The 27,611-nt window shown below is 48.7% G+C and overlaps 2 pseudogenes; both read right to left on the reverse strand.

The window, feature by feature from the left end:
• Positions 1-15,191, reverse strand: part of LOC141736956 (endoplasmic reticulum chaperone BiP pseudogene) — a 134,311-nt pseudogene extending 119,120 nt beyond the window's left edge.
• Positions 1-26,403, reverse strand: part of LOC141736955 (endoplasmic reticulum chaperone BiP pseudogene) — a 37,876-nt pseudogene extending 11,473 nt beyond the window's left edge.
• Between the last annotated feature and the right edge of the window lie 1,208 nt (positions 26,404-27,611).

The following is a 27,611-nucleotide window of genomic DNA, read 5'->3' on the forward strand; positions in this document are numbered from 1 at the left end:
GTGGCTGGGATGGGCAGGTCCTGCCGGCTCAGCCGCCCCCGCCATTCCCCCTCCGCCCACCTCTTCTCTCCCCGGCTCTCCATCCCCCAGCCCCCACGGGGGAGGAGCAGGCGAGGGGGGCATGTGGGGGTTACACGGAGTTCCCCCAAAAGAGGCGGCTCACGGCCCCAAAATGTCTGGAAGTTGGGCGGGGGGTGTGGTGGTTAAAAAACCGTTCAAACCTGCACAAAAGACGGCATGCTGGGATCCAGGCCCTCAACGTGCCGCATTCATCCCTGCAGTGTTTGTTCTTCTTTTTGGAGATGTACTGAGTATTTTGGGGTTGAGTAAGTGAGTATTTATTTTAGAAATGAGAAAGCCCTGTGTTGGGGGCGGCTAGCAGAAAAGTACGAGTATGCAAGAAATTCGAGGGTATGCCGACCTTGCAGACCTGAGACAAATAAATCTGAGGAGCCAGGGAACAACTGGCCTTGCAGGTCTGAGATAAATAACCTTGAAGAAGTAGGGAGTAGGCAACAAGTTATCACTGTAGCTTTTAGCACATTCCAAAACTGTAGCTTCTAGCATGTAGCGAAACCGCAGGTAGGAGGGATTATTGTAATGAAACATTTAGAGCTAAGCCAATCAGAAATGATAGAATTTGTGTAATTTATGTAACTGTTAAGTAGCTGTATAAAAAGCCTTCCAACGCGTCTAATGAACTGACATCTTGCTTGCATCAAGCAGCGTCCCGTCTCTCAATCGCGGCAAATTGGTGACCCCGACGTGATGGGGTGGTGAACCGCCTAGCTGAGCGGCTTGCTGCGAGTCCCACGGAACTTTGAATGAGCTGCTGAAAGGAAGCAGGAACTGGCCAGGAATCCCTCTGGATTTAAGAGGTGAGCTGTGGGAAACATGGGGAATCAGATGTCCCCCGCAGAGAGAGATGTATATAAAGTTATGAAAACGCTCCTCCGGAAACATAAAAAAGATATTTCCGGGCAGGACTTAAAGATTATGCTTAAGTGGGTACAAATGAAGATCCCCACTGTTACGGCCTCCAGTATTTTTACACGGGAACTTTGGGACGATGTGGGGGTAAAGTTGTGGGACTTAGCGACGTCAGGGAATGCCGAGGCTCAGCGTTTGCTTCCGTGGTGGAGAAATAATCTTTGAGGCTATTAAGGCACAGAAAAAGGGCCATAAAGACTCTCCAGATACTAAGGGGGAACCTTCATCAGCTCCGCCTTTGCTTCCCCCTCCGCTACCTCCGCGATGTGCTAAGTCGCCCGGACCCTTAAAGGTCTGTGCCGCAGGCTACCCTCCTGAGGAAGATCCGCTTGACCCGGGGCCCGTTGATCCTGATAAAGAGCCTGACTTGTACCCCCCCTGACCCTCATGATACATGGGCGAATATTAGACGTCAAGCTTTAAAAGAAGGTGACTTGGAAATAGCGCGAACGATAGTCGCCCCTGTTATTTATCAAGGCCGGGGAGTGCAGTGGAAGGCTTTGTCCTTCCCGGTGATTAAAGAGCTGCGCCGTACCGTCACAGAACATGGGCTCTCTTCCCCATATTTTGCGAGCCTGCTGTCTTCTGTCTTTGATACATATGTTATGACTCCCTATGATTTAAAATCGCTAGCGCAATTGTTATTAACCCCTTCCCAGTATTCCCTGTGGGAGTCGCACTGGAGGGGGGGCCTTCAAACTCTCCTCACCAGCTACGTGGGTCATAATAATGCTGCTCTTGCCGCACTGACCATGGAGCACCTTATGGGTACGGGTCAGCACTCTAATCCAGCGGCACAGGCTCGAGATTGTCCACGAGAGGCCCTGGAAGCGATCCACGAAGAAGCAAAAAAGGCTTTACTTAAAATACCCGATTCCAGTAAACCTCAAAAGGCATTCACCTCTATTACGCAGGAACCTCGGGAGCCGTACATGCAATTCATTGATAGACTTAAGCAAGCTTTAGAACGCCAAATAGATAATACCGAAGCTCGAGAAATTTTGCTATTAAAATTAGCAGTTGAAAATGCTAACGCCGACTGTAAAAAATTACTTAAATCTCTCCCTAACCCAGCTCCGACTTTGGTTGAAATGGTAGAGGCTTGTAATCGTATCGGTACTGTGGACCATAAATTTGAAGCGATGGCAGCTGCTTTCGCAGCTATGAGAGGCATGTCTGGGGGAGGAAATTGTTACGGTTGTGGTAAACCAGGCCATATCAAACGAAATTGTCTCGCTTCTAATGGGGGGCTAAAGCTCAAGCCCCTGGGATCTGTCCCCGATGCAGGAAGGGGCGTCATTATGCTAATCAATGTCGTTCTAAGTATAATTTTCAAGGGCAGCCGATACAGGGAAACCGCTTGCGGAGCGCGGGGCAGCGACGCGCACAGACACAAGTATCGTCGCCGGTGGATCGAGCCATGCAGATGGGTGTGACCTCGCCACAAGTCTTCGCCCAGCAACAGCCGGTAGCGCCGGATTGGACCTGGCAACCTCACACGCAGTAACATTGCTTGATTCCTCTGTTCATTTATTAGCAACTAATGTTTCAGGTCCTTTATCCCCGAAAACACAAGGGCTACTATTAGGGAGATCATCAGTTACCTTAGCCGGACTTTTTGTATTGCCTGGAGTAATTGATGCGGATACCGTTGGGGAAATTAAAATCATGGCCTGGACCCCATTTCCCCCTTGCACAGTACCCAAAGGAAGCCGCATTGCACAATTACTACTGATCCCGCAGAACGCAAGCTCTCTTTCGCCTCACCCACCTCCGCAGCAAAGACAAGGAGGTTTTGGATCTACTGGGGATCCACAGATTCTCTGGGTACAGTCCATTTCCCAGAAGCGACCACTTTGTCAATGTACTCTTATTCACGGCACTCAGCAAGTAATCCTAAATGGGATTATTGACACAGGGGCCGATGTTACCGTAATTTCACAGGTGAAGTGGCCTCCACAATGGCCTTTGGCAGCTGTGCCTCAGGCACTAGCCGGAATCGGAGGAGTTGGTAGAAGCCACCAATCCTCGGAATTGATCCAAATCAAAGGCCCAGAAGGACGAGTGGCTTCCGTCAAGCCTTTTGTGCTGCCTGTTCCTATGGTCTTATGGGGACGTGATGTGCTATCACAATGGGGAACTTCCATTCAGTCGCATTTTTAGGGGGGGCCATTGAGGTGCGCGACACCCTGAAACTGACTTGGAAAACTCAGACACCCATTTGGGTAGATCAATGGCCCCTACCACTCGAAAAGCTTCGCGCTCTCCAAGAACTGGTTACGGAACAATTAGCAAAAGGACATATAGTACCTACTACTAGTCCTTGGAATTCACCTGTCTTTGTTATTAAGAAGCAATCTGGCAAGTGGCGCCTGCTCCATGATCTCAGAAAAATCAATGATGCTATGGTAGATATGGGAGCTCTGCAGCCAGGGCTCCCTTCTCCAACTATGATCCCCCGCAATTGGCATCTCACCGTTATTGACCTTAAGGATTGCTTTTTTAACATTCCACTACACCCTGATGACGCTGCCAAATTTGCTTTTTCAGTCCCAAGTGTCAATATGCAAGCCCCTGTGCAACGATATCAGTGGGTTGTACTGCCACAGGGAATGAAAAATAGCCCGACAATTTGTCAATGGTATGTCGCTAAGGTACTTAGCCCTGTCAGGGTTGCATTGCCTCAAGTTCTGTTATATCATTATATGGATGATATCTTGATGGCTGTGCCTCACCTTGAGCTCATGGAAAAGGCCGTAGCCCTTGTCACGGCCGCTGTCAATTCGGCAGGCCTCTGTATTGCGCCCGAAAAAGTCCAGAAAATGCCCCCTTGGACCTACTTGGGTTGGCGCATCAGGACCCAGACGATAGTTCCCCAACCTGTGCATATACAGGCCGACATTAAAAATTTGCACGATGTTCAAAAATTATTAGGGACCATTACTTGGGTCCGACCCTTGCTAGGAATCTCCAATTCAGACTTAAGCCCTTTGTTTGAACTCCTCAAGGGAGATTCCGATTTACGCTCCCCTCGTCGACTTGGTCCTGAAGCCGCTGCCTCATTACAAAAAGTAGCGAAAGCCATCGCCTTACGGCAAGCACACCGCTGTGCGCCTGAATTGCCCTTCAATTTAATTATTTTGAACCCTGCACGTCAGCCATATGCTTTGATTTTTCAATGGGACCCTAACAACCCTGATCCCTTATTAATCATTGAGTGGGTCTTTTTACCCAACCAGCCCACTAAAACAATTTGGACACAACATGAAATGTTTGCTTCCTTGATAATTAAAGCACGGCAGCGCTTGCTTGCCCTGTCAGGGATGGACTTTGCTTCTATCTGTTTACCTGTAACTAATATGTACCTACAATGGTTATTCCAACAGTCTGATGCTTTCATGTTTGCCTTAACAGATTATACGGGTCAACTAACCTCACATCCTCCGTCCCACAAGCTTCTACATGCTCATTTTAACTTAATATCCATACCAAAGAGATGTCACCAGCCCCTCCAAGGCCTTACTGTGTTCACCGATGGGTCTGGAAAAACACACAAGTCGGTGATTGTCTGGTGGGATGACCGCTCTCAACAATGGGAGTCAGACGTTGAGACAGTCTCCGGGTCCCCTCAAATCGTAGAGCTTGCCGCTGTTGTTCGAGCTTTTCGTAAGTGGTCTAAACCACTGAATCTTATTACTGATTCTGCTTATGTTGCAGGCGTCGTCGAACGGGCAGAGGCCTCGGTGCTGCGTCATACTTCGCATGCTGATTTGTTTGCTTTGTTGCAGGAACTTGTTTTCCTTTTAACCTCTCGAACACATCCCTATTTTATTTTACATGTTAGATCGCACACCTCTTTACCTGGGTTTATTGCAGAAGGCAATCGACAGGCCGATATGCTCACTCTGCCGGTACAAGCTTTACCTGACCGTATTGCACAAGCTAAGCTTAGTCATTCCTTTTTCCATCAGAATGCAGGGGGCCTCAAACGTCAGTTTGGCCTCACTTCTCAGCAAGCGGCGAACATTATCGCTGTCTGCCCTGATTGTCAAAAACATTCTTTTCCTACGGCACCAGGTGGGGTTAATCCCAGAGGCTTACAAAGCCTGCAATTATGGCAGACGGATGTCACACACTATCCAGAATTTGGGAGATTAAAATACGTCCATTCCTCTATTGACACCTTTTCAGGCGCTCTATTTGCCTCCTGCCATGTGGGGGAGGCGGCGAAAGATGTTCGCAGGCATCTGCTGCGTGCTTTTGCTACCTTAGGCATCCCTGCACAAATCAAAACAGACAATGGCCCTGCTTATATCTCAGCTGCACTTAAAACTTTTTTTATCTCTTGGGGGATCACTCACATCACTGGGATCCCACATTCCCCTACGGGCCAGTCCCTGATTGAACGCTCTCATCAGTCTTTAAAGCACTTGTTACAACAACAGAAAGGGGGAGTAGGGACAGCCACCCCTGAAGAACGTCTACAGAAAGCCCTGTATGTTTTTAACTATTTAAATTGTTCTTTAATAGATAACAACCCTCCGATCGTTCGCCACTTTAACACAAACACTTCTTTTGAAGCCAGCGTAAAAGCTCCAGTCCTGATCTGCGACCCTGAGACAGGTAAGGTCTTGGGGCCATACCCCCTTGTCACATGGGGCAGAGGCTATGCTTGTGTTTCCACAGAACGAGGCCCCAGGCGGATCCCAGCGAAGAGCGTGCGACCTTTCCGTGAACCCCTACCACAATCGGATGGCCACAACACCAATCCACAGCTAGATCATTCCCCTGAACGGCATACCAAAGAACATTCGGAGGACTGATGCAGTGCTTTTATGGACAATAGAGCAGAGACTCCAGTAGAACATATTCATTGCGTCGCCTGTGGTAATTGTGACCCTTAGGTTTTATGCGACTGCTATCGCTGTGGTAAGAGATGGTAGCGATGGTTAACATTGGCCAATAGATGGTGTGACAGTTGCCTAATATATGAAGTTAGCATTGTAAGAATTTAGCACTGCAAAAAAAAAAAAAAAAAAAAAGGGGTGGGGGGAAGAGTCCGTCAAACATTATGATCCTGTTAACACTTTTTTGTATATGTGCAGCCTGGACACATGCCAATCCTTTGCCAGGGTACCACCCTCACCTTTTTGACCCCCGTCAAAATGTCTGGGTTACTCTGTCCAGGTCGCTCAATACAACTAGCTTTTGTGCCAGTCTTGCTACGCCCAGCTCGCCCTTCATCACCTGCTTAGTAGGGGTACCACTGAATAACTCGACCTTTTTACTGTTTAATAACTCTATGACAACCTTACGGAAGCAGTACAATATTTCTGGAAGGCTTCCTTTTTCATGGAAAAATCTTAAGGACCTTTTTGAAAAATACGATAATTGGGATGATAAATTACCAATAGGGCCTGAGCCGCAGGAAATTGACTTAGTAGATTCTCTTAATATTTCTCATTGTTTGTTTATTGGCCTTAGGTCATGGTCAGGGGCCCTTAGTAAAGGATTCTCCACCGACCGTCATCTCACCTATTGGTAATGCTACCCTCTGGCAACAACAATGGTGTTTGAGCATTGCTCGAGATGCCACTCACTCAGCCCCCGGTACCATGCTCCCTAGGCGGCTCCCCTTGGGGTTCTTTTTATTTGCAGAAATAGAGCTTGGTCTGGGATCCCTTCTAACCCTAGAGGAGGCCCGTGTACTATTGGACAGCTTAGTCTTGGCACTCCTCACTATCATCCAAGCCCAAAACAGCGGTTACGTTTTACTCGTGACACAATACAAGCATTAGAAAATACCTGTGACGATAATGTTAAGCTATGGAATCGCTGGGAGGTTTTTTTCGCCTCGCTATTTACCCCTGGGGTGGCAGCAGCGAGAGCCCACAGAAACTTAGATGCAATTGCCTGTTGGGTTGTTAAGCAAGCAAATGCTACCAGCCGCATACTATCTGAGATGGCTGAAGACTTGTCTACAGTACAACATGCAGTCCTGCAAAACAGAGCCGCTATTGACTTCTTGCTACTAGCCCATGGACATGGCTGTGAGGATTTTGACGGAATGTGCTGCATGGACTTAGAGGACCACTCTTCTTCGATACATAAGCAAATTACACAACTCCTTGCACATTCACAAAAGGTGCAATCTGATACGGACTTCTTCGGATTGGGTACTTTGGGTGATTGGTTTGGGCTAAAGGGCTGGCTTAGGAGCCTGGTACAATCTGCTGTACTCATATTAGTTATTATATTGGTAGGCCTTTTGATTCTAAGCTGCGCTCTTTCCTGTGTTAGGTCTATGGTGACTAAAGTTGTTCGACATACATGGTTTATTCAAAACGGCGATATTCCGAAGATTTACACTAGTGTTAGTTCTGTCCAGCTCACTGAGTATGATGACCTTTAAACCCGCGCCTCAGTTCTGCCTTTAAAGAAACTAAAAAGGGGGAGATGTTGGGGGCGTGTCCTGGTTCCGGTGGGGATAGGGTTAACTTTTCCTGGTATTCCATGCCATGTGAGCCACGCCCACCCTGAGCTGCCGGGGGAGGGGGCAGGAAGTTGCTGCTTAAAAGCGGGCTGGGGCGTCCCTGGTCCGGCCGGTCGGCGAGCGGCGGGGAGCGGCGGTTCCGTAATCGCATTTGTATATTCCCCTATCCGTGTTGTTGTTGTTGTTTGCCTGTTCCCTTTGCTGTCCTGTTAAACTGCCTTTGTCCCAACCCAAGAGTCTTGCCTTTTCTTACGATCCTTCCTGTATTAGGAAGGCACGTGCGAGCGGCACGTGGTTCTTTGTTGCCATCTGAGGCTAAACCACGACAGTCCTTTTTGGCGCCCAACGTGGGGCTTGAAGGGTTGACATAACGACAGAATCCAACTAGAACGTGGAAAAAACGGTTTTGGTTTTTTTTTTTGTATGCATTTATTTTATTAGGTAAGTAGTCACTGGTCATCATGTTGCTTGGTTTGTTCTCATGGCTGTGTTACATAAATTCCTATATGGCTTATGTACTCCCTGCGATGCTGTTTACCGTGTCTGGAAGAGGGATGAGGATTATCATTCTGCTGTCCTGTGCGATATCTGTTTATGATATGATAACATCACTGTTCAGACGGTTATTTTGGGGTGTTTATGTGGTTTTGTTGTCCTGTCCGTACATTGGACACCGTCTCTCAGAATTTGTCAATAGTTTCCCCAGCCCTTTTGCCTCCCTTTTCTCCTTCGGGTCAGGTATGACAGCTTTTGAGAATCTTGAATATCCTTGGGATACTCAAACTAGTGTGTTCCTAGTGCTATGTCTCCTGAATACGTTCCAGGTCTTGTTTAGGGTTAAGCGACTATTTAAGACTACCACCCGGAGATCTGCTCCGAGGCTGGATAGTCAGGGGTGGCATGGCATGTGGGAGAGCATGGGCAGGTACCTAGAGAACTACTCGCCTCCAATGGTCTGGGACTTCACCCCTGAACAATTACAGGACCCTGATAAAGTGGTAGAATATTTGAAGGGAAAATGTTGTGGCTATTCTAGAGAGGCACAACTCACCGCGCTGTGCTGGGCCCTGGCCAGTATCTACCAGGCACTGCTCAGAATTATGCAGCACCCTCAAGGGGAAGAGATGGAAACCAGACCGGCGGCCCCTGCGGCTGCTGCAGCCCCTGCGGCAGACACTGCGGCTAGTGCAACCCCTGCGGCAGACACTGCGGCTAGTGCAACCCCTGCGGCAGACACTGCGGCTAGTGCAACCCCTGCGGCAGACACTGCAGCTAGTGCAACCCCTGCGGCAGACACTGCGGCTACTGCAACCCCCGTGGTAGCCACTGCCACTGAACCAGAGAACCAACCCGTGCCGGTATCAGTTGCCCCCATACAGAAGAAGAAGTACACAAAGAAATCAGTTCGCTTAGTAAGAGATGATGATGAACCAGGGCCATCACGAGAGCAGGAGGAAGAAGCAGAACCAGAGATAATTACTCGATCCCTATCCTTGAGTGAGCTGCGGGATATGCGAAAAGATTTCAGCCGACTTTCAGGCGAGCACATTGTCACCTGGCTGCTCCGGTGCTGGGATAATGGGGCCAGTAGCCTGGAATTAGAGGGTAGGGAGGCCAGGCAGCTGGGATCCCTGTCTAGGGAAGGCGGCATTGACAAGGCGATTGGGAAAAAGACCCAAGCCCTCAGCCTCTGGAAACGACTCCTGTTAGGCGTGAGGGAGAGGTACCCCTTCAGTGAGGATGTTGTATGTCAGCCAAGCAAGTGGACTACCATGGAAAGAGGTATCCAGTACCTGAGAGAATTAGCCGTGCGGGAGATGATTTATTATGACTTGGACAATGCCGACTTACCCACAGACCCTGATGAGGTGCGATGCACAAGGCCCATGTGGCGGAAGTTTGTACGGAGCGCACCATCGTCATATGCCAACTCCCTGGCAGTAATGGAATGGAAAGGTGAAGAGGGACCAACGGTGGATGAGGTAGCTGGCCGGCTCCGGCGATATGAAGAAAGTCTCTCTTCCCCCCTTGTCTCAGCTGTGGAGAAACTGTCGCGGAAGGTCCAGCAACTTGAAGAGAATATGTCCTACTCCCCACCTGCACGGGCCAGCATCTCAGCTATTAGAAGCAGGCATTTCCCCACTCAAGAGAGAGAATACAGAGGGTACACACCACGAGGCACCCTGTGGTTCTACCTGCGGGACCACGGAGAGGACATGAGGAAGTGGGATGGACGACCTACTTCGATCCTGCGGACACGGGTACAGGAGTTGCAAGGAAGGACAACCACAAAAGGGGATCCCTCCAGGAAAAGTGCCGCCCCAGTTTCCAGTGGGCCGTTCCCCAGACAAAGCAGAAGGCCTGATCTTGCTTCTGATCCTCTTGAAGGAACTTCCAAGTCCTTTATGCAAGAAGTGAGTAATGGATACTATGACGAGTATTAGGGGGGCCCTGCCTCCGGCCAGGTGGAGGAAAGGGACAACCGGGTTTATTGGACGGTGTGGATTCGATGGCCTGGCACATCAGACCCACAGGAGTATAAGGCTCTAGTGGACACGGGTGCGCAGTGTACTTTAATACCATCAAGCTATAGAGGGGCAGAACCCATTTGTATTTCTGGGGTGACAGGGGGATCCCAAGAGTTGACTGTACTGGAGGCAGAAGTGAGCCTAACTGGGAATGAGTGGCAAAAGCATCCCATTGTGACTGGCCCAGAGGCTCCATGCATCCTTGGTATAGATTACCTCAGGAGAGGGTATTTTAAGGACCCAAAAGGGTACCGCTGGGCCTTTGGCATAGCTGCTTTGGAGACAGAGGAAGTTAAACAGTTGTCTGCCTTGCCTGGTCTCTCGGAGGATTCTTCTGTTGTGGGGTTGTTGAGGGTCAAAGAACAACAGGTGCCGATTGCTACCACAACGGTGCATCGGCGGCAGTATCGCACTAACCGAGACTCTCTGATTCCCATCCATGAGCTGATTCGTCAACTAGAGGTTCAAGGAGTGATCAGCAAGACTCGCTCACCCTTTAACAGTCCCATATGGCCAGTGCGAAAATCTAATGGAGAGTGGAGGCTAACTGTAGACTATCGTGGTCTGAATGAAGTCACGCCACCGCTGAGTGCTGCCGTGCCGGACATGCTAGAACTCCAGTACGAACTGGAGTCCAAGGCAGCCAAGTGGTATGCCACGATTGATATAGCGAATGCATTCTTCTCAATCCCTTTGGCAGCAGAGTGCAGGCCACAGTTTGCTTTCACTTGGAGGGGCGTCCAATACACCTGGAATCGACTGCCCCAGGGGTGGAAACACAGCCCCACCATTTGCCATGGACTGATCCAGACTGCACTGGAACAGGGTGAAGCTCCAGAACATCTGCAGTACATTGATGACATCATTGTATGGGGAAACACAGCAGAAGAAGTTTTTGAGAAAGGGAGTAAAATAGTCCAAATCCTTCTGAACGCTGGTTTTGCTATAAAGCGAAGTAAGGTCAAGGGACCTGCGCAGGAGATCCAGTTTTTAGGAATAAAATGGCAAGATGGACGCCGTCAGATTCCAATGGATGTGATCAACACAATAGCAGCTATGTCTCCACCAACTAGTAAAAAGGAAACACAGGCTTTCTTAGGTATTGTGGGTTTCTGGAGAATGCATATCCCAGATTACAGTCAAATTGTAAGCCCTCTGTATCAAGTAACCCGGAAGAAGAATGATTTTAAATGGGGTCCTGAGCAACGACAAGCTTTTGAACAAATCAAACAGGAAATAGTCCATGCAGTGGCCCTGGGGCCAGTCCGGGCAGGACAAGATGTTAAAAATGTGCTCTATACCGCAGCCGGGGAGAACGGCCCTACCTGGAGCCTCTGGCAGAAAGCACCAGGGGAGACTCGAGGTCGACCCCTAGGGTTTTGGAGTCGTGGATACAGAGGATCCGAAGCCCGCTACACTCCAACAGAAAAAGAGATATTGGCAGCATATGAAGGGGTTCGAGCTGCTTCGGAAGTAGTTGGTACAGAAGCACAGCTCCTCTTAGCACCTCGACTGCCGGTGCTGGGTTGGATGTTCAAAGAAAGGGTCCCCACCACACATCATGCAACCGATGCTACGTGGAGTAAGTGGATTGCACTGATCACGCAGCGAACTCGAATGGGAAACCCCAGTCGCCCAGGAATTCTGGAAGTGATCATGGACTGGCCAGAAGGCAAGGATTTTGGAATGTCACCAGAGGAGGAGGTGACGCGTGCAGAAGAGGCCCCACCATATAATAAACTGCCAGAAAATGAGAAGAAATATGCCCTGTTCACTGATGGGTCCTGCCGTATTGTGGGAAAGCATCGAAAGTGGAAGGCTGCTGTGTGGAGTCCTACACGACGGGTTGCAGAAGCCAGTGAGGGACAGGGTGAATCGAGCCAGTTTGCAGAGGTGAAGGCTATTCAGCTGGCTTTGGACATTGCTGAGCGAGAAAAATGGCCAGTACTTTATCTCTACACTGACTCATGGATGGTGGCAAATGCTCTGTGGGGGTGGTTACAGCAGTGGAAGCAGGGCAACTGGCAGCGCAGAGGCAAACCCATCTGGGCTGCTGAACTGTGGAAAGATATTGCTGCCCGGATAGAGAATCTGGTTGTGAAAGTACGCCATGTAGATGCCCATGTACCGAAGAATCGGGCCACGGAGGAACATCAGAACAACCAGCAGGTGGATCGGGCCGCTAGGATTGAAGTGGCTCAAGTGGATCTGGACTGGCAACGTAAGGGTGAACTATTCATAGCTCGGTGGGCCCATGACTCCTCAGGCCATCAAGGGAGAGATGCGACATATAGATGGGCTCGTGACCGAGGGGTGGACTTGACCATGGACACTATTGCACAGGTCATCCATGAATGTGAGACATGCACTGCGATCAAACAAGCCAAGCGTGTGAAGCCTCTTTGGTATGGAGGGCGATGGCTGAAATACAAATATGGGGAGGCCTGGCAGATTGATTATATCACACTGCCACAAACCCGTCAAGGCAAGCGCTATGTGCTCACAATGGTGGAAGCAACCACTGGATGGCTGGAAACATACCCTGTGCCCCATGCCACTGCCCGGAACACTATCCTGGGCCTTGAAAAGCAAGTCCTGTGGCGACATGGTACCCCAGAGAGAATTGAGTCGGACAACGGGACTCATTTCCGAAACAGCCTCATAGACACCTGGGCCAAAGAGCATGGTATCGAGTGGGTGTATCACATCCCCTATCACGCACCAGCCTCTGGGAAGATAGAACGATACAATGGACTGTTAAAAACTACACTGAGAGCAATGGGTGGTGGGACTTTCAAACACTGGGATACTCATTTAGCAAAAGCTACCTGGCTAGTTAACACCAGGGGATCTAACAATCGGGCTGGCCCTGCCCAATCAAAACTTCCACGTACTGTAGAAGGGGATAAAGTCCCCGTAGTGCACATGAAGAATATGCTAGGGAAGACAGTCTGGGTTAGTCCTGCCTCAGGCAAAGGCAAACCCATCCGTGGGATTGCTTTTGCCCAAGGACCTGGGTGCACTTGGTGGGTGATGCGGCAGGATGGGGAAGTCCGATGTGTACCTCATGGGGATCTGATTTTGGGCGAGAATAGCCAATGAATCAGATTGTGTGCTGTTAATTGATAAGTAACACTGTCACTGTATGTCCTCAATGCTATAATTGCTATCAGTTGTACTACAAGTAAGGCACAGGGATGATGGGATAAGAACTGATCTCAGCAGCTGGCGCCCAGCAGTTTCCTCAAGATCTACATCTTCAGCCCACGGACTGCGTGCATGAGCCACACCAGGTGCACCAGTCACAAGCTCCGAAAAATACAGCATGCAACAGACCAGCACCACCCAGCATCTCACCTGCCCTGAGAGACTGTTCTAACAAATGGAGCCCAAAGCCGTGGATTAAAAGAACTCAACGGACACTTTGGAGGGATGACCCATAAACTAAGGGCATTATATGTGTGTGTATATATATATATATATAACAGGGGAAAGGGGTGGCAATTCATTGGAACCTGCTGGGCATGGCATAGATGGTATGGAATAAGGGGTGGATAATGTCCTGGTTCCGGTGGGGATAGGGTTAACTTTTCCTGGTATTCCATGCCATGTGAGCCACGCCCACCCTGAGCTGCCGGGGGAGGGGGCAGGAAGTTGCTGCTTAAAAGCGGGATGGGGCGTCCCGGGTCCGGCCGGTCGGCGAGCGGGCGGGGAGCGGCGGTTCCGTAATCGCGTTTGTATATTCCCCTATCCGTGTTGTTGTTGTTTGCCTGTTCCCTTTGCTGTCCTGTTAAACTGCCTTTGTCCCAACCCAAGAGTCTTGCCTTTTCTTACGATCCTTCCTGTATTAGGAAGGCACGTGCGAGCGGCACGTGGTTCTTTGTTGCCATCTGAGGCTAAACCACGACAGGGCGGCTAGCAGAAAAGTACGAGTATGCAAGAAATTCGAGGGTATGCCGACCTTGCAGACCTGAGACAAATAAATCTGAGGAGCCAGGGAACAACTGGCCTTGCAGGTCTGACATAAATAACCTTGAAGAAGTAGGGAGTAGGCAACAAGTTATCACTGTAGCTTTTAGCACATTCCAAAACTGTAGCTTCTAGCATGTAGCGAAACCGCAGGTAGGAGGGATTATTGTAATGAAACATTTAGAGCTAAGCCAATCAGAAATGATAGAATTTGTGTAATTTATGTAACTGTTAAGTAGCTGTATAAAAAGCTTTCCAACGCGTCTAATGAACTGACATCTTGCTTGCATCAAGCAGCGTCCCGTCTCTCAATCGCGGCAGCCCTGGGTCACATCTGCCCCACCCCAACTGCGCGCACACCGTGGCACTTGCACACGGGCGCACCATCTCCCCCGGCCCTTCCCATTCCCCCCTTTCGCCTCTAACCCCCCCCCCCCCCAGCAGGCCTCTCCCCCAGCCCCAATGCCCCGTCTGCCGCCGCACGCACACGTGCACACAACATCCACCCCACCCCCTCCAACGGGCCCGAACCTCTCGCGTGCGGCAGACGCAGACGCAGACAGAGCGTCTCCCCCCAAGCCCCGCTGCCGCCACCGAATTACCGCCCACCCCCCCCGCCACACCCCGCCGTCCCCCTTCCCCCCCCCTCCCCCGCCTCTACTCACCACCCGGTTCACTGCGAATCCGGCCGCCCCCTCCCCACGCTGCCCTCGTGCAGGTTTGCCACCCACCCCCCCCCCGGCAAGGACGGCGGGAGACTTTAGGACCCAGCGGAGTCCCTGCCGGCTCCGTGCCCGGGCGGGTTAAGGGATTCCCGGTGGCGAGCGGGGATCTAACCCCGGCTGCCGAGTCTCTACCCTGCCGCGCCCCTGGCCGTGCCCGTGCCCCGGCGCTCCCGCCTTCCTTTCTCAGCCGCTCGGCTCGCTCACTCTCTCTGCTGCGCGCCTGCCCGCCCCTGCCGCGGCTGGAGAACCCACTGAACCCCCCCCCGCCCCCAGCACACACACCGCCCCCCCCCACCTCACCGACCCAAAACCTACTCCGAAAAGAGGCACCGCGTGCCTGCCGCCCTCTCCCCGGCCCACCTCTGCGCCGTGCTCGCCGCCCGCTCTCGCCTGCCTCTGCACCGGCACCCCTTCCCCGCCGCTGCCGCCTGCCGGGCAGGGGTGTGCTCGCGCGCCCGCGCAGGGCGCGAAGCCGCGGACCGCCACGCCCCACCCCCGCCCCCGACCCGATCCGGGTCAGGGTGGCGGCTCTGCCAGTGGCGCTTAAATCACGAACGAAAAAAAGGTAAAACTTATTTTTTCGCCCCCCCCACATCCCCCCCCTCGCCCGACAGCCCCCCGCCCGGACGATCCGGGTCAGGCTGGCGGCTATGCCAGTGACGCTGAAACCGTGAACGAAGAAAAGATCAAAATACACAGCTTTTTCTCAAGAGTAACGTAATCCAGATCGACATCTATGAAGTCACTGACATTTACATGTCATTTACATGAGAGGGAAGAAGTTACCAGCAGGAAGAGATCTCTCCTTCTTGGAAATGAATTCCGGCCTTTATTTTCAGAAGAAAGAACTGTCTCCTCTGCGTTAGGCCCTGCCTCCTCTAATCTTTGTGCTCTTTCAAGACGAGTAATTTCATTGCACAGCACTACGTCTGTGCACCAAGGGCCATCGCTAGTGCTTTCCCGGCCAAAGTCACATGTTATTGAGCCAAAAATGCAAGCGATTCCATAGCCAAACACGGCATTACAACAGTTTCAGAGGGCCACATCTGCTATTATGCCACACGGGCACATTGGTATCAACTTATAAACAACTGGGCACATTTTCACAATTCACACAGTCTGCGTTCAAACAAATTAGATTGCGCTCTCCACTGTACATATACTACAATTTATGAAATTGTGCAGCATTCACAGAATGGTTCTCTGACTACCATCACTAGAAATTCAAAAACAGTGATGCAGTTGTCCACGTTACAGAAACGCTTCTCTTTTGGCTGTTCAAAACCCCCCTTAAATGTCCACAGCTTACAGACAAATCAAGTCTTCCCTAAAAACTGTGTTAGTTTCCAATGCAAAATTAACAAAACTTATTAAAAACGGTAGACAGCTAAAGCGCTTCTTCTCAGTGTCCTGAAGAAGACCAATACTACAACGTCATCTTGAGGCTGATAAGGTACTCTCCTTCTATCTTCCAAAATGGGAACTACTCTTTACAGGATGGTATCAAAATATACACACATTTTAAAGTTAAAATTAATACTTCAAATTAGTAGAAATTTTATTAAAGTCTTGTTCAAATTACAAGTGCTAGCCAGATACAGATGACAGTATAAGATGTAAAAGTACAAAGAAAATGCTTTTTTAAGTATTTGACGAGAATATTCATATACCTTAGTAATCTGGGCCGCAGAAATAGATGCAGAAGAGTCACCAATCTGTTCACGAGAAAAGAAACACATATTCAAGTTCTACAATCAAAACACAGCAATAGCTAACCTCTACTGTAGTCCCAAAGCCTGCACTATAGCCTCTGACTGTCACTGAAAGCGGCATTTGTATTTGTTCAAAGCAAAGCCCAGACCTACGACAGCTTAAGAGCGTGGTTAATGCGGTTAATGAGAAGAAACTACAATTACCAAACCCGTTTGAGATCAACTTACTGCTCCGGAATATCTCAGAGAGGGACCCTTCTCAAATGCTCACGACTGCTTAAAAGTCAAAGGGGTAAGGGAGCTGTCAGTTTTCAGCTAAAAAGCATGTAGAAAATATATTGAAGTTTATTCAAGAAGGAAGCAGCACTACAGGAAACTTCAGTGTAGTTTGAAAATTAATCAGTTCGTGTCTCACATTTAGAAATGCACACGGTTACACTTTGATGAAGACAGCAGGTGCCTGTCAAAATAAAGCACCGGCATATCAGCCCCGAAACGTGAACTCTGCCTCTCCTGTCACTACGTTTAAAAATGCCAAACTCACCATACCCCACAAAACCCAAATAAGAACACCAGTCCAAAACATCAGCCATAAAAGTAACACACCACCTAGTCTAGAAAAAAATTTACTGCTCCGCTTATTGAAATAAAGGTGTTTACCAGGACGGAGCAGTCTACAGAAACAGAAAACTGATTTCTTGTATTTTATTAGACCGCAAGCCATACTACCCAAATCAGTTTGGGAAGTGTGAGAAATTAGTCTAGTCCGCCAATGAGTCGCTTTTCGTAAAATATAAAAGCTTACAATGTGTAAGCCAAGCTGTGCTGGCTTTGTGGAGCTCCCCCCAGCCCCCACCGCTGCGCAGACACGAAATAAACACCCGTCTCCACTCCGTGTGTGGCTCAGCTCTTCGCACACCCAGATTTGGGCCAACACCTTCACGCTCCATCTACCACTCTTTTTCCCATGCGCAAAACAGGCCCGTGCTCTCTCACGGCAGGCACAATCACCACCGTTTTGCAGTTTTTCAGAGAGTGGGAAGGTGCTCTGTTGGAGTCTAGCATTAAACAGTCCTGTACTGACCAGGAACTGAACCATAACGCTTCATAAACTATTAAGTAGTTCCTGCATTTTTTTAGGAAGCAGTTATTATATGGCCTGCAGGCAAGAGTCTGATTTCTTAAAGGTGGCGATAGCACTCCTTTCTACTAAACAGTTATCAAACGCAGGCGATAGATAATTCGTGTACTAGTTAGTACATTTGCCCAACAGCCATCTTCCTCTTCCAATGATCCTACATTCTCGTGACTTTTTTTCCCCTCTAAATTTCTACTGAGGTATTTCCTGCCAGTCCCTCAAATCAATCACGCAGAAGAAACTTGTACACAGCCCTAAGGTAATACTGCAGAAGAACTGGGGGGACAAAATCCAAACCCAACCAGCCAACCCAACCCTCAAAAACCAAGAACTGACAATAAATTTATTAACTCCCATTTCAAACACAAGACTAGACAGAAACTAACATGAAGCACGTGGGAAAGGGCACCAAAAATAGGAGGAAAAGGCTAGTCTCACTGCTGGAACGTTACGTGTAAATTACAGCCGTTTCCTAAAATCTGATTGTTTGGCTGAACTAAACATTCAGCCAGGAAGGATCACGGTTGTGCCTGACGGTGCTATAACAATGGGCCTGGCGCTGCATTTCTGCAGCCTTTAAGGACAAGCCCTTACTAGAAATCCTCGCAGTTACCGAAACAGTAATACTAAACCCAAACGGAGGCACTTTCTTGCTTTGGCTGTAGTAACAGTAGGACAGCAGCGCAAATTTGGACGTATAGAATGACAGCTAATAGAAGAGCAAGACAAGGAAGAAATACTCAAAGTAAAACCTTTTGTGCATCCTGTTCAAAAAAACCATGACTAATTTTAATTTTGCTGCTTTACTGTTCAACAGTAATTGGCAAGCTTTTTGGTGATTTATTCCTCCCACACTAAGATCCAGGTTTGTCTTTGAAATACATGCAGAAATACAGGTATTTAAAAAACCAAACCAAAACAAAAAGCCCACGCTTTGAACCAAGAGTGAGTTAGCTTTAAGAATAAAGTTAATTGTGTCTCCAACACCAGAAGCACCCGAGGCTGCAGTGCTTTTACAGGGAGAGAGAGAGAGAGGATTTGTAAAGAGCGATGCAAGGCTTCCACCCTCCCCACGGCTACCCACAACCCAAATCAGGTCCAGGCAGAGCAAACTAGAAGGGAACGTTTCTGCTTCGTCTTTCATTTACTTTAAGTAGTTCTAGCTAACACTGAGGCTTCCCTCCCACTCCAGGAGTTTTCCTTTTCTTGGAGACATCTGTGCTAGCGGATGGCGAGATGCTACTTAGAAACGTGACACAGACACGCCAGGGAAGACGCGAGGCGAAAAGAACGTTAACCTGCTTTTGGAACATGTGATTTGTGTTTATGCACATGCTAGTAAACAACAAGAAAAATAACCCTTTTCAAGAAATAAAAACTCGACTGAATTAGATGAAATACTATAAACATGGTTTACATAAATGCATAAAATTAACTCCTTGGGTCACTGGGCCAGTAAACTAACTCAAACTCACAATGCGAGGCATTCATGCATTCATGGCCAAAAAGGAATTCGAACCACTCGGTGACAGAATTACAGGTGTCAGATTAAGACGTAGTGTTTTTAGACCTACATACAAAAAATTTACAATTTTAAGTTGATTGGATACTATTCCATGAGGATCAGAGGCTGCATTCTTCACAGAACACAGAGCCAGAGTTCATCTGTTTCTAGATTTAGCTGATCCTAACAGCTTATCAAGGCATCAGATCCAGTGGTCCAGGGTCAGTGGAATGCCTCACACCGTAGCAGTGAAGTACTTAAAATAAAGATGAAAAATAAAAACCACCAAATAGTGATTTTTATACTGTAAGGACTATTTTGAAATGTGTAGTTACGCATAGCATTCAACCCAAGTGGCAAATCAAGATCTAGACCATCACCAGTCAAGTATTTCCTTGTGTTAATTATATTTTAGCAGCCGAATGACAGTGTTTTCAAACCCGAAGAAAAACGCTGCTCTTTTTCCAAACGTAAAAAAAGAAAAAAGGGTGAGACTGTGATTTTACATACCGCTTTTGATGTTTCACTCACTGGCTCAGTTTGACTTCTAGAAGAAGAAAGAAAGGTGATCAGAATTTAAAATAAAGCACTTGTACCCAGCAAAAAGCAGCAAAAACAGATTATAAGAACGGATTGTCAAAACATTATGTTCGGATAGTCTACTGAATGTGGAAATTTATTCGTATACATAAACTGTTCTCTCTTGTACACTCAGTGCAAAGAAAAAAAAACCCAAATCACATTTCACCTTTGTCACAAATTACTCCAAGACTTACAGATACAGAAGACAACAGCACAAGAGGAAGTCCTCAGGTATTTTGTCTCTGCTACCTAAGTATCAAAACCATCATGTCTGTACTATATTTTGTGTTCTTAAATAATCAACCATCAAAACAGGAAGGTAACGTTAGCCAGTCTGTATATCCCTAGTATCACAAATAGGGCCATACACAGTACTTTTATTTCTAAGCAAGAACAGTGATGGTCTAGACACTTCAAAGCGCACCTTTACTTAAGCGAACCAAAAATCAGTCATCCGACAAAGACATAACAAAAACGTCAGCAGCAGAGTCTTTAGAAGAGCGTTTCTTTGTGGAAGCCCAAGCACTGTGCTCAGACGGCTACCATATTTAGCCACTAAACGTGTTACATATGCTATGTGGATTCAAAATAGTACTAGAAATGTCACCTGACAGCAGTTTCTAGAATTTTGTTCAACTGAGGAGTCCCGTGACAAAAGAAAATAGCGGCCTTGATTGCCAGAATTTGTTTTAAGATGATCTTGAAAATGCTACAATATTTTAGGAACTATTTATTACATTTGAAAACTTGCTGAGATTCCACATACTCATTGATCCGTATTGCAGAGGCAATTCAAAGGCTGCTGTGGAATTCACGTGCAAAGAGAAAGGCTCGCGCTTCCTGCCACTGCTAGACCACCACCAGGCTCACAATTACAGCCACACAGCTCCCGAAGGGGAGCAAGTACAAGGAAACACTGTCAATGACCACCCAATGGTTTCTTCATCCATTTACCTCGAAGAACATACTACAAGGTGAGTAACACATTTTTGAAGGCCTCTCCACCAGTACAGCATACGTTCATCATTCCCAAACTTTAGCCGCTCTGCCAGTGGCTTCTGCAATGTTTCCAGCTGGAGGAGCAGAAAGCTCATCTGCCTGGTGAATTGTCAATGCTAGAACAGCAGTGCCGTTCTTCCCTTATCCCCACATACAGGTATTTACCTGATCTTTGGAGCTAGCAGCATCTATCCTCTCATTGTGGGGCAGCATTACAATACCAGGAGAGAGTGCCGGAGGAAATGGAGGATGCACGGACAACGCAGCACTAAGCATACACATTTTAATTAACCCGCAGTGTTTAGAAGCACAACTCTGGCCTCCAGAATTACTAGGGAGTACCTGAAAGCACTGCAACAACTACGGCAGTAACATGCCCAAAGCTGACATGCAGAGCCACATAAATTCAGGGGGTTTTGCTTGCAGACACTTCACGAGTACCAGGGTGCTGCTGTACTGTTGGTGCGAGACACAACAGTATCATCGTACTCGCACAAAAGGCTTTAGGATACTGTTCTTTTTCTCTTGCCTTAAACGGACATTGTCTTTAGGAAACTACTAGGAATCCTTTATGAATGAAACTTCTTGTTTGCATTGTTTGCCAGCTGGCAACCCTGGGTCTTTCCTCTATAGCTAGTACGCAAAAAACCCAGATTTGGGCCGTAAGAATACCCTCCAGCCCAAGTGCAAGAAATAGTCAAACACTGAGACTCAGGCTCTTCTGAGATGGGAACAAATCCTAAGATTACACTAGAATGTGTAAAAGCAAACACATAAAATAAGGAATTTCTCCATATGGAGATCCATGTAGAGACCATGGGTCTCAGAACAATCAGCCCCAAGAACAAACCCAACAGAGTCACCTTAAAAGTTGTAATTGATGGAGTTTGAACCCCATGTCCCAACAGGACTAAAAATGTCAGCCTGCTTTGGGGCAGATACATTAAAATCTAGCCCAGGACAACAAAAATTAACAGCAGCTTTAACAAGAAAGATACAAGCTGAAAGCCCTGTAAGCTAATATAAATTTAAAAAGTTAACACACCAAAACCCCTAACAAAGAATACAATGGTTTGTGGATACTTACCTAACAGATGTTTTGCTGGTAGCTTTAACTCCTCCAACAGGGATTCTTCTGACAATCACCGATGAGTTCTTAGGAATCAGGGCATTGTCATCGGTGTATTCTGAAAACAAGAGAAACACAGAAAAAAACCCTAGTCCGTTCATAAGGATTAAGGATTAAGTATTAATACGTAATTACACAGCACTTCAGAGAATCCCCTGACAGATAGAAAGTCTGTCTAGCTTGCCCTGCAACAAAACAGGCACCGAGCTAAAGCATGAAAACGCCATTGCTTCCAGAGCTGTTAACTCAAACAATTCACCTAATGCCACCAGTGCTCAAGACTGAGGGAACGCAGAAGAGACCCTGCCGTCTCTGCCTATTTCTTGGAGCTTCTTCCACCAACAACCACACTTCTCGGCCTCTCAGTGCTTTACATTTGAATGGAGCCAAAACTGGCAGTGCTAGAATTTGCATCACAGAACTTTTGGCCTTTTTTGAGCTTGCTTTCACAAGTAGGCACAATTGGCTCAAACTAAAGTGGTATCTCCCCTCTGAAGCTAATCATCTCCTTTGAATTAAACGTGAAGGGACGTTAATTCTTTCAATTCCCTTCTTGCAGAGCAGAGAGACTCAAACAAAACTACATACGAAGACAGCCTCTAAAAGCCTTTAGAAAACAGTGTGTGCCTGAAGCTACCCGTGCTTTGCCTTGGCTTACACCATGTCAGTCTTTTGAAAAGGAGGAAAGCCTTCTGACCTTTTACATACGACCCAAAAAAACCTGCCCTTACTACCTGAGACACTTGGACTGAGCAAGCTTAAAATGCAAAGACTTTCCCATGAGAATGGTTTTATATTGTACTTACACCAGCTGGATATGAGTAACTCTTTTAAAGTGCTACCCGCAGCCATTCCCTGTAATCTGCCTACGGTTTCAAATGCTAAAAGCCCTTAGCTTTGCAGAACGATGGTCTGAAAACCAAAGATACTGGATATCAAGCCAAGCTCTGTCAGGGAGATTTTGCTCAGGGATCAGACACAAAATAGGAATAGTTCACAATTTAGGCATCATTTTTCAGTATATTCTTCCTATGGGCATGACTTCCTTTGGAGTTAGCAGGAGTTTGTTTTGAAGACATCGCATCACAGCATTACTAAAACCGTCAAGCGCATGCTGTAACACTGAACTCGAGCAAGTTCCGAGCTGCAGAGACAGTCTTTGAAGAGCCCTCTTCTTCCTTAAAACTATTCACCTAAGAGCAGTTCAGAGTCCCATTTTTGGTTTTGTACTTTTTTGTCTTTTGCCTGATAAGCAGAATAGCACATTCTCCAAGGGGCTTGAGACAGAATGGTACAGGCAGGAAAGAGTACTCAAGAAACCCTAGTTCTGGAGTTTACCGTTCTACCACGATATTGTGAGAACATCTATGATAAGAAATTCAGATCAAATTAAAAGGAGGCAAGTCTAAATGCACTATTCTTGAGTATGGGCTTTTTGAAGGGAATTCTGCCCTTACAGAACACGCCTCTGGAGTAAACGTGGAAGAGGACATCCCCCCACCCCCTTTGTAAAATAGGTCCCAACCATCCCTTTGCCTTCCTGGCATCTCTAAAAGCATCATCTCATATTTTTCCACTGATTTTTAAAATCCTGTTTACTTTTACCTCATATTAGCTTTGCTTCTAGTACTAGATTTCCATTGTGAAAAGTAACAGTCACTGAACTGTAAAAGCTTGGAGTACTCAGAAAAATCTGAACAAGGAGGCCATCTTCACTCAACCTTCACTTTGTTCTTTCCAAGATCATTTCAACATTTTGTCAGGACTGCTGCACAGACAAAGGTATAAAATGCAATACTGTATGTCCACACATAGGAATTCCAAACATCCCACTTAGGCAGAAAATCCTGGTCTGTTTTTTTTTTCCTTTTTCTTCTGAAGGTGAGTTTAAGCATCTACATCTGACGAATAACAACTGCAAGTCACGGTTATGCATATAAACCCAAAAGTTGGCATTCATACATGTTACACCAAAACGTATTCCCTAGCTGTGCTCTGAAAACCACTGGGGTATTTTTGTGTTTTCGCATGGAAAACACCCTTACCTTCACTATGTATCTGTGCAAAACCAGTATCTTATGAAACACAACAAATTTATTGATGAACTGGGTGCGGAGAGCACAGCCCCGCAGCTCGGGGACATCGCTCCTCTTCAGGAACAGAGGGGAAAGCTCTGGGTGACAAAGGATGCCAGGACACGCTCCAGAAAGAGAAGATCAGCGCCAGTCCCCCCACCTGAGTGCAAAGAAATAGTTGCACCCCAACAAAATAGTTAAGAAAAGAACCCCAAGCCAAACCCACAGCACAGCATCCCCCTCTACAACCATTTCAGCGGTAGTTACAACCGCTGCACAGCTGCAGGCTGATGGCCCTCCTGGCCCTGTCACTGGACTCTCACTGACAGCAGTTACCAAGGCCCTTTGGGAAGGCTGCACTGTGCGTCACCTTCACGGAAGAGGACCTGCTGCTTCCCTGTGGCTGCCTTTAGCAGCAGAGCCCTCTGGTTCTCCAGCCCACACTTTCCCACCTTGGATGCAGGAGGCACTGGCTTTCAGCCGCTCCTTTAACAGCTGCCTTTGCTGTGCTCCTCTGCTGTCTCCCTTCCCACCGCATCAGTCAGGGTGGGCTTCTTGTCATTCCAGACCGAGCCCCCAGCACATGCTAAAGAAACAACAATTAGCAAATAGGAACTCTACCCATAGCGCATACCTGGACAGCCTATCAAGGTGTAATTGCTCATCCTACCCTTCCCAAGGTAGAGAACAGCCTATACTTTGATCCCGTATCTACCTACTGTACCATCTGTCCTAAAGTTCAAATCGTAATTACCTTTGCAAGAGGATGGCCGTTGAGGAGAAGTGGGCAGTAAACCATCAACGGTTGGAAAAAAGTAGCCAAGCAAGTGGCAAAGGAAGGAGCCGAGTTATCCCGAAGGCCAGCTCAGCCCAACAAAGCTCAGGGAGCTTTGGTCCTCTCTGTCTCCTTCGTAAAGCTAGAAATGGCGCTTTCACCATCAAGCTCCTGTGGGATAGAAGGCAAACTTTTGATGCGGCAGCTGTGTCCTGCCGCGTAGGCTCTGAACTAGCCCTGCTGAAAAAGCTGACCAGCGCACTGGGCTACAAAGAAAAAGCTCCTCTGTAAAGATGGCTTCCGAGACACGCGCAAGAGAACTTGACCAGCAGTGAGCTCACCTATGCAAGTGGGTCTGTTGTTACAAGAAACCAGACGGAAACAAGGTGAAAGCCGCCAAGGTGCAACGAAAGAGGGCAAACTCAGCTACTAAATATGAATGAAGCGTGCTTGCAAAGCGGGTCACGTCAACAACTCCTCCAAAGTGAATGGTAACAGGCGATCTCATGGCCAAAGCCAATAGGTTTCTTAGACTGTAACAATGCATATGTGAATCGCCTTAGGATGGCATGTAAGGGAGCAAGAATTGTAACACGGGGTCCTTCTCGGGCTCCCAGCCGAGAGGCGCCTTTACCGCCAGCAATAAAAAGGGGGTTTAGCTAATGTGTACGTCTGCTGCCTTCTTCCCTGTACCCACGCATGAACTAGAAGAGAAGTGCAAGCGTTTTACCGTTTCTGTAGAAGTTCAGGTCAACATTTAAACAGCCAAAGCTCTGAAGAGTTACACTGACCCTTACTTAGGCACTTACTTTGTCTCCCTTTGAGAAATAACTAAGCACATTCCCTCCTAGCCACAGTCCAGCATCCAGAAGCATCCAGAACACGCAGACAAACCTCCACCATTTTTTCAGCAATGTTTCAAGTCATGCGATACTTAGCCCAGGACTTCACCAAATGTCACTAAACTCGGAGACTTTGACCCAGCCAGCCATGGCCACGGGGCTTCAGCTCACCATTTCTGTGTCAGAGCCATCAGACAGATGACCCCGTCCTCCTTGAGACACCCCTTGGGGCAGCCGTACCCAGCGCCGGGTGGCTGGATATGGCCTTTGCTCCATGGGGAGGCGCTTCCTGGGAGCAGGATCTCTCACTGGGGCACTGGGAAGCCCTCCTGAGGCCTGCATGCCTGAGGGACGGCTCTGCACTGCTCCATCGCTCACCAAATCCAGGGGCGGAGGAAGGCTGCCCTGGTGGCCTCCAAAAGAATCAGCTCCCCTGGGCTCCTCTGCGGCCACTGGGCACCTTTGCTGTCAGGAGGCTCTCAGCGCTGCTCTGCCATCAGCCGTCGCCTCCCTGCAGGATGCTCTCCAGCACATGGTACATCTCTGCTTGGTCTCCCTGGGGGGCAAAGATCGAAAGGGAGAGATGGGGTTTGCCTGGCCCCCATTCCCAGGGTGCCACAAGAGAGAGCTGCCACCCGCAAACCGCTGTGTGATGCAGACGCCACACACGAGCTGCAGACATGGGTCAGGACAGCTTTGGGGAGCAGGAGAGCCATTCTGCGGTGCCCTCAGAGCTGGCAGAAAGCAGAGCTGCAGACAACGGGGGGGAAGCCCAGGGCAGCCAACGGCAGGGTGCGGCACCTGCAGAAATGCCCGGCTCCTGCAGCCTCGGCCCCGGGGCTGCAGCTCGGGGCTGGCACCGGCTGGGGCTTTGCTGGGAAAAACCAGGCGAGAGTCACCCTGACGTCCCACACACGTACCTCGTGCCGGGACCTGCCAACCCGTCCCTCTGCCCAGCACCGCCACGGGATGCAGAAAGCAGCGCTGCTGGCCCTGGTGTGGTCCTGAGCCATGTCTCAGCAGACGAGTCCTTAACCAGCGTCTCTTGCCCTCCATCTCTTGCCCGTTCCTCACCAGCACTTCTCCTCCCTCCCCTCCCTGACCAGCTCCCCTCTGCTCTCCCCGGCCCTCTGGCCCTTCCCGGCCCTCTCCCCCAACCCCGCTGCCCTCTCCCCACCTTCTCTCCCTCCCAGCCATGCTCCAGGACCTGGCCCTGGGCCAGGGCAGCCCCCGGGGAGGCGGCCATGTTTCCCGCGGGGTCAGAGGGCAGGAGGGGCGCCCCGGGGCACGCTGGGAGTTGTGGACCCGGCACGAGGCTCCCGGCGGCCATCTTGTGTCGGCTGAGGGGAGGCTGGCACAGGCCGACAGGACAGATCTGCAGAGCCGCGAGCTGCAGTGAGTCCTGGGCCCTTGGGTTCCTGTCAGCCCTCTTCTGCCTCCTTGTTCCTCCCTGCCCTTCCCCTTTCCCTCTGGGTCCTGTTTTTCGCCTCCCTGTACCTCCCTTCCTCTCTCTTGCTGTGCTCTGCTCCCTGTTCGCCCTTTCTCTTTTCTCCAAGCCCCTCTCTCTCTCTGTCATCCTTCCTCTCCCTCTACTTTCCCCGTCACCCTTCTTTCCTGCTCCCTGGGCCTCTTGGTTTCTCTCTCTCTCCTCTGCACAGAGGCCCCAGGGTGAGCGTGCAGATCGCACCGTGCAGTGAGGTCAAACCCATATGGCTACTGGACAGACCTCTCTCTCCCTGCTGAGCACAGAGTAACTAGGATTGGGGTTTTTTTAGCTGCCTCAATTAAGCGACTCCAGTTAGATAGGATGAACCCCGGCTTCAAAGTTTTACTCTGTTTTTTTTTGTTTACTCTGGGACCAGTTAATGAAGATATGCCACTACTATGTACTGGTAAACAGTGGGTCCACTCATTTGTCTTCCTGTTATGTCCACAATGAACAAACAGGCTCTGTTAAGACTAGCTATATAACATGAGCTTGACAAACTATCTTGTTTAGTCACTGTGAACCAAATCATGCTTGCTTTACTTCCAGGATTGTCCCCCCAATCATTCTGCTTGCATGAGAGGCCCTTCAGATGAGCTTCTGTTTTTGCATTTTCCCTGGGCTATGCCATTAGCTGGGATTTGATTGTTAAGTAGAAGATTAA

The sequence above is a fragment of the Larus michahellis genome, unplaced genomic scaffold, assembly GCF_964199755.1.
Source record: "Larus michahellis unplaced genomic scaffold, bLarMic1.1 SCAFFOLD_78, whole genome shotgun sequence".
NCBI classification, from domain to species: Eukaryota; Metazoa; Chordata; class Aves; order Charadriiformes; family Laridae; genus Larus; species Larus michahellis.